The 12,520-nt window shown below is 39.1% G+C and overlaps 1 protein-coding gene across 3 annotated transcripts in view; it reads left to right on the top strand.

Moving 5' to 3' along the window:
• The window catches only part of DOCK4 (dedicator of cytokinesis 4), a 444,210-nt gene that overhangs the window by 322,733 nt on the left and 108,957 nt on the right, over window positions 1–12,520 (top strand). The window lies entirely within an intron of this gene.

Here is a 12,520-nt window from a genome sequence, read left to right as displayed (position 1 = left end):
TAAATTTTCCATAAAATTTAACATTTTCCTTTAGAGATTACGATGTGATCCTTATTTGTTTGTTTCTTTTTTTAAAAAAAGTTTTCCATCTATTTCTGTTCTGAAACTGTATAAAAGTTTTGGTGTACTGTTGTTTTTTATTTTATCCCAACAGCAAGTGACCAGTTACTAATTTGATTTTTTTCATAATATTTGTCATTAAATCTCAATGCCTCTTGTTCTCTGTTTTTTTCCTAAAGAAAATAGAGTAAGTACCAACCTTATTTTAAAGTTTATTTTAAGAACTTTCATCAGTGGGGCCGGCCCGGTGGCGCACTGCTACAGTGCGCCGCTTGGGAGTGAGGCGGCACTCCCGCCGAGGGTTCGGATCCCACATGCAGACCAGTTCCCGCTCACTGGCTGAGCGAGGTGCGGGCGCGACACCGAGGGTTGCGATCCGTTGCTGGACACGAAAAAAGACAAAAAGGAAAAAAAAAAAAGAACTTTCATCAGCCTCACCAAGTAAAAAAATTTTTTGAATAGATTCTATTAAGAATTATTTTTCCATATGAATGCACACGTGTGTGTATTATTTTTTTAAATCGGGTTGTAAATATAGTAAACAAATCTTTTTTACATTTTATTGTAAAACATTTTAAGCATACAGATAAGAATAAAGCATAATATGGGTAAATTATTAAAAAATTTTAACATTATCAGGTATTTGTTTTAGATCTTTGTTAAGAAATTCATCATAGATAAACTCAAGGTCCTATTGATTATACTCTCACTTCTTGCATAGAAATTTCCACTATCAAAGATTCTGGCTCCTGTTTTCTATGCTTTTATTACATAGTCATAAAAATATTTTTATCTCTCTATTTTTTTCATCTTTTTGTCTTTATATGATAATATTATGTTGTCTTTCGTAGAGTGCTTTTTTGATTATCATACTTTTTTTGCTGAAGTAAATAATGCTTTAATCAATGTGAAACAAAGTTCAACCTTCAGATTTCTCCCAATAAAAACACATCTCATCCTGGGGAAAAGACAGTTCTTGCAGTGGTTTTCAAACTCTGCTCTTTAGAGCCCTACACGTTCTGTTGCAGTGGTCTGGGTCTCCCTCCGTGGTTGGAAGTGTGGAAGGGAAGGAGGTCCTGACCAGGCACCCCAGTTTAACTCAAGCACCAACTCTGCTTTCACCAAACCAAGAAAAGTTCATTCCTGTCTCAGAGGAATTGGTGATTTCTGCCATACAAGTGGATTTCAAAAATTTTGTGGAAAAATGGAATTGAAAGATAAAAATAAAAAATATAAACTGTATTTTTCAACATAAGCTCCATCAAGTTCAAGACACTATTGTAAGTGATGATACCAGCCATTTAGTCCATCCCTACAGAACTGAGGGTCCTGAAAATTTACCCATGTCAATGCCATCGTTTTTACATTATTAACTAAACAAAAATAGGTGCCCTTTAAATACGTAAGATTAGGAAACAAAAAGAAGTCAGGAGCCAAATCAGGACTGTAAGGTGGATGCCTAATGATTTCCCATCAAGACCCTCACAAAATAGCCCCTGTTTAATGAGGAATGAGCAGGAGCATCGTCATGGTGGAGAAGGACTCTGGTGAAGCTTTCCCAGTGTTTTTTTACTAAAGCTTTGGGTAACTTTCTCAAAACACTCTCATAATAAGTAGACATTAACGTTCTTTGGCCCTCCAGTAAGTCAACAAGCAAAATGGCTTGAGCATCCCAAAAAACCGACCATGAGCTTTGCTCTTGACTGGACCACTTTTGCTTCAACTGGACCACTTCCACCTCTTGGGAGCCATTGCTTTGACTATGCTTTGTCTTCAGGATCACGCTGCTAACGCTGTATTTCATCTCCTGGCACAGTTCTTCAAAGAAATGCTTCAGGATCTTGATCCCACTTGTTCAAAATTTCCATGGAAAGCTCTGCTCTTGTCTGCAGCTGATCTGGGCACAGCAGTTTTGGTACACATCGAACAGAAAGTTGGCTCAACTGTCATTTTTTCAATCAGAATAGTATAAGCTGAACCAATTGAGATGTCTTCTATGGTGTTGGCTATTGTTTCTGCTGTTAATTGTCAGTTCTCTTCAATTAGGGCACAAACAAGATTAATTTTTTCCTTGCAAATTGAATGGATGGTCTGCCATGGCGGCTTCACCTCACCCTTTCTTAAAATGAGTTATCCATTTGTAAACTGCTGATTTCTTTGGAGCATTGTCCTCATAAACTTTTTGTAAAGCATCAATGATTTCACCGTTCATCCACCCAAGCTTCACCATAAATTTTATTTTTGTACTTGCTTCAGTTTTAGCAGAATTCACGTTGCTCTGATAGGGGCTCTTTTCAAACTGATGTCTTATCCTTCATAGTGCCTCAAACTAGATCCTGTTCAGACATGTTATAACAAGTTAGTGTGAGTTTATTTTGGTGCAAAAAAATTTTGAAATCTGTTTAGTTTTTTCATAGTATTTTCCATGACCATTTCGAAGACTCCTCATATTTCTCCCATACTGGCCAGATAATTCTTTGTTAGGTTAATCTTATACAAAAAGAGCAACACAAATAATCAAAATTGTTTTCAAATATGAGAGAATTATTTTGGGTGATTGTGTTCACTGTATGCCTCTGAGAGATGTGCTCTGAGAACCCAGTTCTTTGTTGACTCTGGACACTCAATAGACAGTAAAGAAATGAGGACTAAAGAGATATAGAGAAGAAACTGCTGTGATCCAGAAGCAAAAATATTGGGTCCTTGTGGGAATCAATGAGAATATTTATTGTGGTGAGGAGTAAAAGGACTCCTGAGACCCAGGAAATGTAGACCCTGCAGGGTCTGTTCCAGTGCCATGGGAGAGAGGCTCAGAGCCAATGAGGGGGGATTGTGACACGATGGAACGGAGGAGGAAGGGAAAAAGGGGAAACGCTGCCTGCTCATGTTGTGTGGGATGCTCCCCATGGAGAACAGTTATGGAGAAGCAAATGCAGCTCACAATCAACGGGATACTTAGAAGCTCACGCAGATGCTCGTAAGAGGAAAGGCCTCTGTCACTGTCCCAGCTGGGTGTGGCTTGGCTTGATATTTTGTGACTCATTATTGAAGAAAACAGAGACTGTCATGTATAAATGTCAGGGCAGAACACATCAGGAAGGAGCCTATCTTCCTGGAGAAAAACAGGAAATGTCCCTGGGAGCCTTGCAAGACTCAAACTACTCTTTGTTTAAATCACATGGGACTACACAGTAGTGTTGGGGAAACTTAGAAGGTGTTTCTAGTGACTTTGAAGTTCTAAATCAGAAACTGTGGACTTAGGAAATAGATGGGCACATCTATGGTGTCTGGTTGAAAGAGGAGATGTTGGAAGGGAAATAAGATGTGCAGTGCAAATAGTAGGCTCCATAAACAGTGTCAAAGAACAGGGTGTGAGATCTTGGACTGTGGTTAAGAGGAGAGTGTGATCCCACAAGGGCTATGGTACTTCTCACAAAAAAAGGCAGATTCTGTCTAACTGGAGGGGGAAGAAGAAGAGGGACAATATAAAACTGTGGAACTAAGGGCATGATAGGGATGCAAAGGACCATAGTAAAAGAGGGGGACTTATATTAGCCATAGAAAGGAGTAAAGGGTACAATTGGCACACATTTTAAGAAAATAATTTTCAAAGGGCTGGCTGATTAGCTCACTTTCTAGAGAGTGGTGCTGATAACACCAAGGTCAGGGGTTCAAATCCCCATACCAGCCAGACACCAAAAAAAGAAGAAAATAAATTTCAAAACATTTTGGAGAAAAAGGCCTTAGATGTTACAAGCCCATCAAGAGATCTAGGAAGTTCTAAAAGTTGACATTGTATAGAGTCTTGTGTTAGTCATGGTTCTCCAGAGTAACAGAAACAATAGAATGCATATATGTAGACTTATTATAAGGAATTGGCTCGTATGATTATGGAAACTGAGAAATCCCAAAATCTGTTATCAGTAAGCTAGTGACCCATAAGAGCTATTTATATATAGTTTCAGTTTAAGACCAAAGGCCTGAGAAACAGGAGAGCTGATGGTCTAAGTTCCAGTTCAAGTCTGAGATTGATGTCCCAGCTTGCAGACAATCGGGCAGAGAGAGAGAATTCTCCCTTACTCAGCCTTTTGTTCTATTCGGGCCTTCAGTAGATTGCTTGAAGCCCTCTCACATGGGGAGACCCATCTGCTTTACTCAGTCTTATTTATTTCAATGTCAGTCTTATACAGATATAACCTCACAGACACACCTAGAATATTGTTTAACCAAATATCTGGGCTCCCCATGGCCCAGTCAAGTTGACACATTAAAATTAATCATGACAAATCCCAAAGAGAAAAAAGCAGAAGAGGCCTTCAAAGGAACCAGCATGGCTGCAGAATATTCCTGGTCAAACCTAGATTAGAAATTAACACACAAAACAGAAAGGACACATACTAAGGTCAGCACCACAGAAGGGAATGAAATAATGTCATAGGAAGATTCAAACCAGGTTGAGTTAAGGGTCACTGGGCAGCTTCATGGCTGGGCAGTCGGGCAGGAGTACTGAATCACTCCCTAAGTGATGCCTCCAAGGTCAGAATCTTGGTCATCTAACCAAAACTAGGACATAGCTAATATTTGGAATCTAAGTAGATTAATATTCAATGTCTAAATCACCCGGGTCTGGGCAGACATATTTAAGGTCTCAAAAATTGACAACTTATTTTCCCTTTCTCCCCAAATTTTATTCTTCTTATTTCCTAAAGGCCAGGAATAGAAGGGTCTAAATAATTTTGGAGAAGGCAGCTTTGGCAATGGTAAAAAGAATAGATTTGATGCGTAGAGGTTAGGAAGGAGGATGAACCTGTGAAGGGCAGGAGCAGAGAGGGGTCATTGAGGGCCTTTTAGGTGGAGGTCAGGGATGGTGTCTCCTAGATTCTGTAAGTCCAGATTGTGCTAGAGCTGTGGGTTTGACATTTGCTTTGCATCTGTCCCCATTGCTGGGCCCTTGATGATATGTTTAGCAGAGGTCTGCAGTCATTGCTGAGCTGTTTTCTTACCAAGAAAAAGTTATATATGTTGCTACTTGGGGATAATTGAGCAGTTTGTCAGGCAAACTCCAGCACAGATGATAGAGGTAAAGTATAAAGACCTAAATGCACTGAGTATGTACCATTGGTGAGAAGCATGCTGGTGCTACTTTCTTTTGCCTACAAACTAAAAAACCAAGTATTTTAGGGTGAGAATTTCATTAAAAAGTAATCAATTGCAATTTTTTTTTCTTTTTGGCAGAAAATCCCAAGTTCTCATTAGCAATTTTGTGGATTTGATACAAGGCTGCAATAAAAAATAAAGGGAGAGAGCGAGGAAGGTAGACTATTAGACTTTTCTAAAGTATATTCTATTAATTAACGCTTCCCCTCCCCGCCCCATTTTAGGCCATGGTATAAAAGAAGTATGTTTGATAGTTTTATCTATTAAATTGACAACTTCAGGAATAAAATCTTACTACAGTTGGTGGATACCTAGAAGTTTTTATTAATTAGAACTATAAAGTGCAGTTTAGTTTTGGCTTTTATTGGATTGCAAGTGATTAAATGTTTTTTTACACTTGAAAATACCATTTGTTTATAATTTTCTACTAGCCAGGGCTTGCAAAGTAGTAGACAGACCTCATAAAGACTAGTAAAGTTGCATGAATAAGGGCTTCTCTTTTTTCTAAAAAGCAAGTGATAATGTAGGACCATTAGAAAAAGTGTACAGACCTTGGATTTTTTTAATATAGATTTTGTGTTGGTCATCCAATATGAAAGTATATTTCAAAAATTATCTGGGACATCAAGAAAGCCTTTGGTTATAAATCATTAGTGTTCTGCCCCCTTCAGTCTCAATTTCTTTGTCCCTACCCTTCTCTTCCCCCTTACCTGTATTCCCTTCTGGCTCCCTCTCCCAGACTTCCCCAAAGTGAAAAAACTCAGGGCTGAAGGCCTTTCCAGGTGTCCGCTACCATCAGGGAGCTCTGAAAGCACTTGCTGAAAGTTCAATAGTTTTCACAGTTGTGCAGGCTCTATTCTGGATTTTATTAAAGATTTGCCCTCATAATGATTTTTGGTTTTGCTTTTTAAAAAAAAATAGTTTTTACATCTTTCCCTAGACGGGACAAAGACAAATTTAAGAGTTTTAGGTAACACCTCACCCTGAACATAGAACTTAACATGAAAAATGTGCATCACCAAAATCATAATTGACCCTAGGTTTTAACTATGGTTTTTGAAAATAACTCACCTATTTGGGGTCATTCAAGACTGAGTTTCAACTTCATTCTCTTATCATGTTTCTGAACTTTTCAGTACTGATTAGCAGTAGCAAGCACATTACCAGGGAAAGGGTGAAAGCCTTGCCTTTCCATTTCTTATACATCAGCCATCCACATTTGCACAGATTTTCAGGGGGCAGGCTGTGTGCCGCAGCAGCTGCTGTGGTTTGCGTGGTGATGGGGAGCGCTGCGTTCTCGTGTGCAGGGCGAGCACCAGCAGATGGAGTTACGATAGACTGGACTGTGATCATGTGCCTCCTCCTCTCTTCCCATTTCAGCTGTGTTAAAACATGAGGACAGAAATGCCAGGCTCTATTTCAGTTGCCTCTAATATCCAGGAGAACCCATGATGAAACTCATTTATTCATTCATTCATTCAGCAAATATTTATTGTGGGCAGACCACCCCTCCCCCTCACAAAATTATATTAGAAATATGTTAGGAATATTATAGCAGATTAAACAGATACAGTCCATGCCCTCTGTCTGCTTATAGTCTAGCACAAAAGTAGATACTAGACAAGTAACTATGAGGTGATCAAGTATGACAGCTGTTGTGATGGGGGAAGTTCTTGGGGTGCCATGTAGCAGGGATATCCGGCAGAATCTTGGGGTGCATCCCACCCATATAACCTCAACTAGTGGTCCATGTGCTGTCACAACTCTCAAATTTGTATTTCTAGGCCAGAGCTTGCCTCTGAGCTCCAAACCTGAGTATCCAGCTGTCCTCTCAACATCTCTACATGTATGTCTCACAGGCTCCTTAAACTCAGAATGTCTAAAATGGAAATCTCAACTTTTTTCTCTCTAAACTTACTCCTCCCTGTCTTAGCACATGGCAACACCATTCACCTAGATAGACATGTCAGAGCTGTTCTCGAAACCTCCATCTCCCTTTTGCCTGTCATCTCCACCCATCACCATCCTTGTGCGCCTCCACGGCATCTCTCATATCTGTCTCCTTTTCTCCCCACCTGCCCCACCCCACCACCTGTCCTGTCCAAACTGCACCTAGTCTAAATTGCCTTAGTCCTTTCGTTGTTTCCCATCTCCTTTCACGTAGCCATCTGTGTAGCCAAAGTTACGTTTAAAAACATACCAGCTGACATCATTCCCAGCTCCCTACTTACATCCCAGTTGTTGTGTTCTGTTTTAGGGACACACTCCAGAATTGATCTTCCAGGCCCCATGATCTGGCCCTGCCCATCTGCCTGGTCCCATCTTTTTACTGCTTTCGTCTGCTTGGAATCCTTTCTCCAGCGTCTCCTAAACCTGGTTAATCCCCACTCTCCCTTCAGGGCTCAGTTCAACTCTCATTTTCTCAAAAAATCTCCTTTCTGCCCCACCCACCCCATTATCAGTCTCATACTATATATTGTGTTTTGCTTATTGGATCACCTAACGTAACCGTAAATAAAGAGCTATGTATTTAGTTGTTTAATATCTGTCTTCCTCCACCACGCCAGAAGGAAAGCCCTAGAGGGCAGGGACTTTATTTGTCTTGATCACAATTACATCTCCAGCTTCCATAGTCGTGCCTGCTGCTTAGTAGGTGTTTGATACATGAATGAATACTATGTACAGACTGGGCCATGTGGGCTAGGGATGAGGATACAGCAGCAAAAAGATACCGAATCAATGTTGCATTAAAAAAAAATCTTATTGGAAAAGCAACTTTTTAGCTAAAGATGAGTATGAATATGACAACAGGACAGGGGGAGGGGTGGGGGATAAGAGTCTCAGACCAGGAGAGGCACAATTGACCAAAGTAATAAGTGCACACAGTATCCATTTTGCTTTAGGGAGGATGCCTGGTGGTGGAGGCATTGGGGAGATTAGAGCCAGTCGGTGAGGTCTGTAAGCCACACACAGATCATCCTTAGGCCACCCCTGATGTTTTACTTTGCGATCCTGATGGTGTCTGCATGAGAACGTAGTCCCCTGGATCTGCAGTCCTTTCCACTTTGAGCATTTGTTGTCTGTTCTCCAGTGTCTGACGGGCTTGTTTGCATGTTGTATGACTGTGACTTTGGCAGTTCAGTTCGTGGTAGCTTTGATCCCAGAGGCACAGCCCAGCTCTGATGGCAGGCTTTCTGCAGCTCGGTACGTCTCTGCAGTCAGCAGCTCTGCCACATGCAAAGCTGTGCTGTGGCGTGTCCTCCACCCACCTTGTGTACAATGCCCCCCTTCTGAGGCTGCCACAATGCAGCTGCTTTGGTGTCCTGCTGATGTCCAGCCCAGATTGGGGGCCCACTTTATGGAAAGTGACTGACGACCTCTGTGTGCCACCACAGGACTACCTTGTGGACAGATGCCCACTTCAAGGCTCCTTGACTAAAACTTGTTGATAGAGGAGGCAAAGGTATGACTTTCCTCAGAATTAACCTAAAGGAGGAAAGTTACCAGCATTTCTTACCTGCCCCTCCTTCCTAGCCACATGCCCATTGGTAATTACTAATGGGAGTTGGCTTCACTCACTCTACTGTGTACAGACAAAAAAGTAAATGGGAGTACCCCTTTATACACTTAAGAAAACATACAATACTGTGAGTTATATCTAAGATATGGAATATTCGTGTATCGACCCTTTCAAGGACAGAATCTGCATGACAGATTCTATTGTTTAAATGTATGGGAAATTAGTATATGTTCAACTGGTGGGGGTTGATTTTTGTTTTTGGGGGGGAGGGGATCCTACTTGTTGGGTTAGGTGTTTTCTTTTAAAGGTAAGAATTAGCAGTCAGCTTGTTTGGCATTTACCCACTGATTCTATCATTTGCACTGGCTGACATTGCCCTAGCAATGGAGAGAATTAAATCTGCAGGCTAGTCATATATCTCTTTTTATACACACCGCACACGAATTATTTGTCTACCTTACTTACTTTTTTTCAGTAGGTATTTTCTTAACAGTTGGTTGCAAATTGAATTTTTAGAAAACAAATCCCACAAGCTGCAGGAATATATCAGATAAGCTTTATCTTCCTTTCTAATTAAACATTACTGGGTAGTGACTCCTGGCACTTAAGCTTTCAGTTTCTTTTTCCTGGTTCTTTTTAAGTAATTTATTTGTAAATAAGTATTTAAGTTTCCTAGTGAGGCTTACTGCTTAAAGAAGCCCTGCAATGAATTATTTTATAAGTCTGGATTTTAATATTCTGTATTCGCTTTCTTAAAGTATAGAATTCCTATGCCTTATGTCATTTGTTTTGATGGTAAACCTAAGGCCAGGTCACCTTGGCTTGGTAGCCCAGTGGCAGGCATCAGAAGAAATATGAAACTCCAAACCTAACTACTAAAAGAAATCAAAAAGATAATCAGAGAAACCAGGCAAACACTGACAAAGGCACTTTCCCCGTTGTGGGTGCTTTGTTTGCATTTCTTATAATTTTTATTAAGATACAGAATCACATATTTTTTTTAACCTATGGATATAGGGAGAAGTTGAAAGAGGACGAAAGGAGAAAAATCAACACTTACATAGCACGCAGTGTGTGCCAAGTACTGTTAGCCCTCGTAAATCCTTCCAGGACAAGGAACCATTGTTATCCCTATTTCATAGATGAAAAGGTGAGGCACAGAGAAGTCGAGTGAGTTGCCCAAGATCACACAACTGGCGTGTGACAGCTGGAATTCAAATCTAGGCAGTATGATTCTAAGGTTCATAATAGAAAGAAGGCATCAAATAGGGACCTTGAACAGTGTCAGTGGTGCAAGTCAAGTGGAATTTTTAATTTTGACCAAGTCCGGTTTATAACATATCATCTTTTATCGTTTGTGCTTTTTGTCCCTGTTTAAGACTTCTGTATCTAACACAAGATCACTAGGATTTTCTCCTATACTTCTTCCAAAATTTTATACTGCACTTTTAGCCTTTGCATTTAGGCCTATGATCCATCCCAAGTTAATTTTGGTATTTGGTATCAGGTAAAGGTAAAAGTCCATTTTTTTACTTACGGGTATCCAATTGTTAGAAAAAATTATTCAGTGACACTTGTTGAAGATGATAAGGCAGTCTTTAGTCAAGGTAGGGGCCATGGTGATAGAGGTAGGGACCACTGCAGTGGGATTTTGTAGTTGGGGAGAGGGATTGAGCTCAACTCCACATGTAGCATGGGCAAGTGGAAATTTATAGCCAAGGAACAGGGTAGAGGTAGATAGAAAATTACTAAGAGTAAGTGGTAAGGGAGGAGTCTGGCTAAACTGACCTACCAGGATTCTTGCTGAAGGCAGGCCATGATGATCAGACATTACCTGGGATAGAGTAGAGAATGTGGAACCCAGTCAAATATCAAGGGTGGGGAGTTCTAGTTAAACTAACTTAGCAGGCTTCTTGCTAAAATGAGACAATGCAGAGATGAACAGGAAAGTCCTAAAGTCAGGCCTAAAAGAGTACAGGAGACCCTAAATAGAATTTAGTCATTGAGAGAAACTTTGTCCCAGCTTTGTTGAAAATCAGCTGACCGTATATCTGTTTCTGGACCCTGTTCTCTTCCCGTGGTCTATATGTCTGTCCTTACTGTCTTAATTACTATAGTTTTATAACAAATCTTGAAACCACACAGTGCAAGTCCTCCAAATTGGTTCTTCATTCTGAAAATTGTTTTGGCTCTTCTAGGTTCTTTGCAATTTCATATAAATTTGTCAAATCAGCTTGTAAATTTCTTTAAAACAAAAAAAAAAGCCTGCTAGGAATTTTGGCTGAGATTGCATTGAATTTACTAATTAATTTGAGGAGATTGGTGTGTTAACAATGTTGGGAATTCCACTCCTTGAACATTGTATTTCTCTCCATTTATTTATGTCTTCTTTAATTTCTTTCATCCATGTTTTATAGTTTTTAGTGTACAGATCTTACGTTTATTTTGTTAAATTTATTCCTGTGTAATTCATATATGCTACTGTAGATTGCATTGCTTTTTAATGTTTGTTGCCATTATATAGAGATATAATTGATATTTTGTACTGACCTTGTATTTTGAGACATTGGTAAACTAACTTATTAGTTCCAATAACTTTTTTGTAGATTCAATAAAATTTTCTATGTTGATCATATCTTCTACGAATAAAGACAATTTTACTTCTTCCTTTTCGTGTATAAGCATTTTGATTCTACTGTTTTTTTATTTTTTTAAATCCCTTATTACACTGGCTGGGAACTCAAGTACAATGTTGGAATGAACTGGTAAAATTGGACATCCTTGCCTTGTTTTTGATATTAGGGAGAAATCATTCAATCTTTCATTACTAAGTATTATGTTAGCTAAAGGTGGACATTTCATGAGTGCCCTTTTTCAACTTGAGGAAATTACCTCTGTTTTTAGCTTCCTGACAGTTTTTATTACGATTGGTTGATGAATTTTGTCACTTTTTTCCTTCATCTACTGTTAATATGGTGAATTACATTGATTGACTTTCAAATATTAAACAATTTTGCATTCCCAGGATAAAGCCCTATTTTGTCATAGTATTTTATATTTATATTTATATATATTACTATATTTGTTTTGCTAAAATTTGATAAGGAATTTTGCATCTATGTTCACGAGGGATATCAGTCTGTGGTTTTCTTGTCTTGTAATGTCTTTGGCTAATTTTGGCATCAGGGTAATGCTGGCCTCATAAATGAGTTGTAGTCTCTGTTCCTCTATTTTCTGGGAGAATTTGTGTACACTTGGTATGATTTCATTCTTAAATGCTTCATAGAATTCACCAGAGAAGCCATCTGGGCCTGGAATTTTACTTTTAGGAAGGTTTTTAACTACAAGTTCAATTTCTGTAATAGGTGTAGAGTTATTTAGGTTATCCATTTTTTCTTGAGTGAGTCAAATGCAATTACAGTTTATGCAAACTATTTAAAAGACTCATAGATTTTTATAAACCAGTAATAACCATTTGAATTTTCTTCACCATTCTGCAGCTTGGCTAGGCACACAAAGGCTTTGTTACTCTTTTTCCATTTAGCATTTTAGTGCTTCACTTGTAAAGACGAATGGACAGTGAAAGATTTCGAGATACTGGAGAAAAACTTCTAATGTGAAAAGCAGAAACTAAAATGAAGAAACAGGAAAAAATAATTTGAAAGAAAGATATTTCAGGAAGGGAAAAAAAATTTTTAATTGTCTTCCGAATACCTCAGAGAGAGAAGAGAATGTATCTATGAAACAAGAATGGAAAGCTATAAAAAGAGATCATTCAGAGAA

This window comes from Galeopterus variegatus, unplaced genomic scaffold, assembly GCF_000696425.1.
Source record: "Galeopterus variegatus unplaced genomic scaffold, G_variegatus-3.0.2 Scaffold27, whole genome shotgun sequence".
In the NCBI taxonomy this organism is placed as follows: domain Eukaryota; kingdom Metazoa; phylum Chordata; class Mammalia; order Dermoptera; family Cynocephalidae; genus Galeopterus; species Galeopterus variegatus.
Note: the sequence above shows the minus strand (reverse complement) of the source record. Positions and strands in the feature narration are given on the sequence as shown.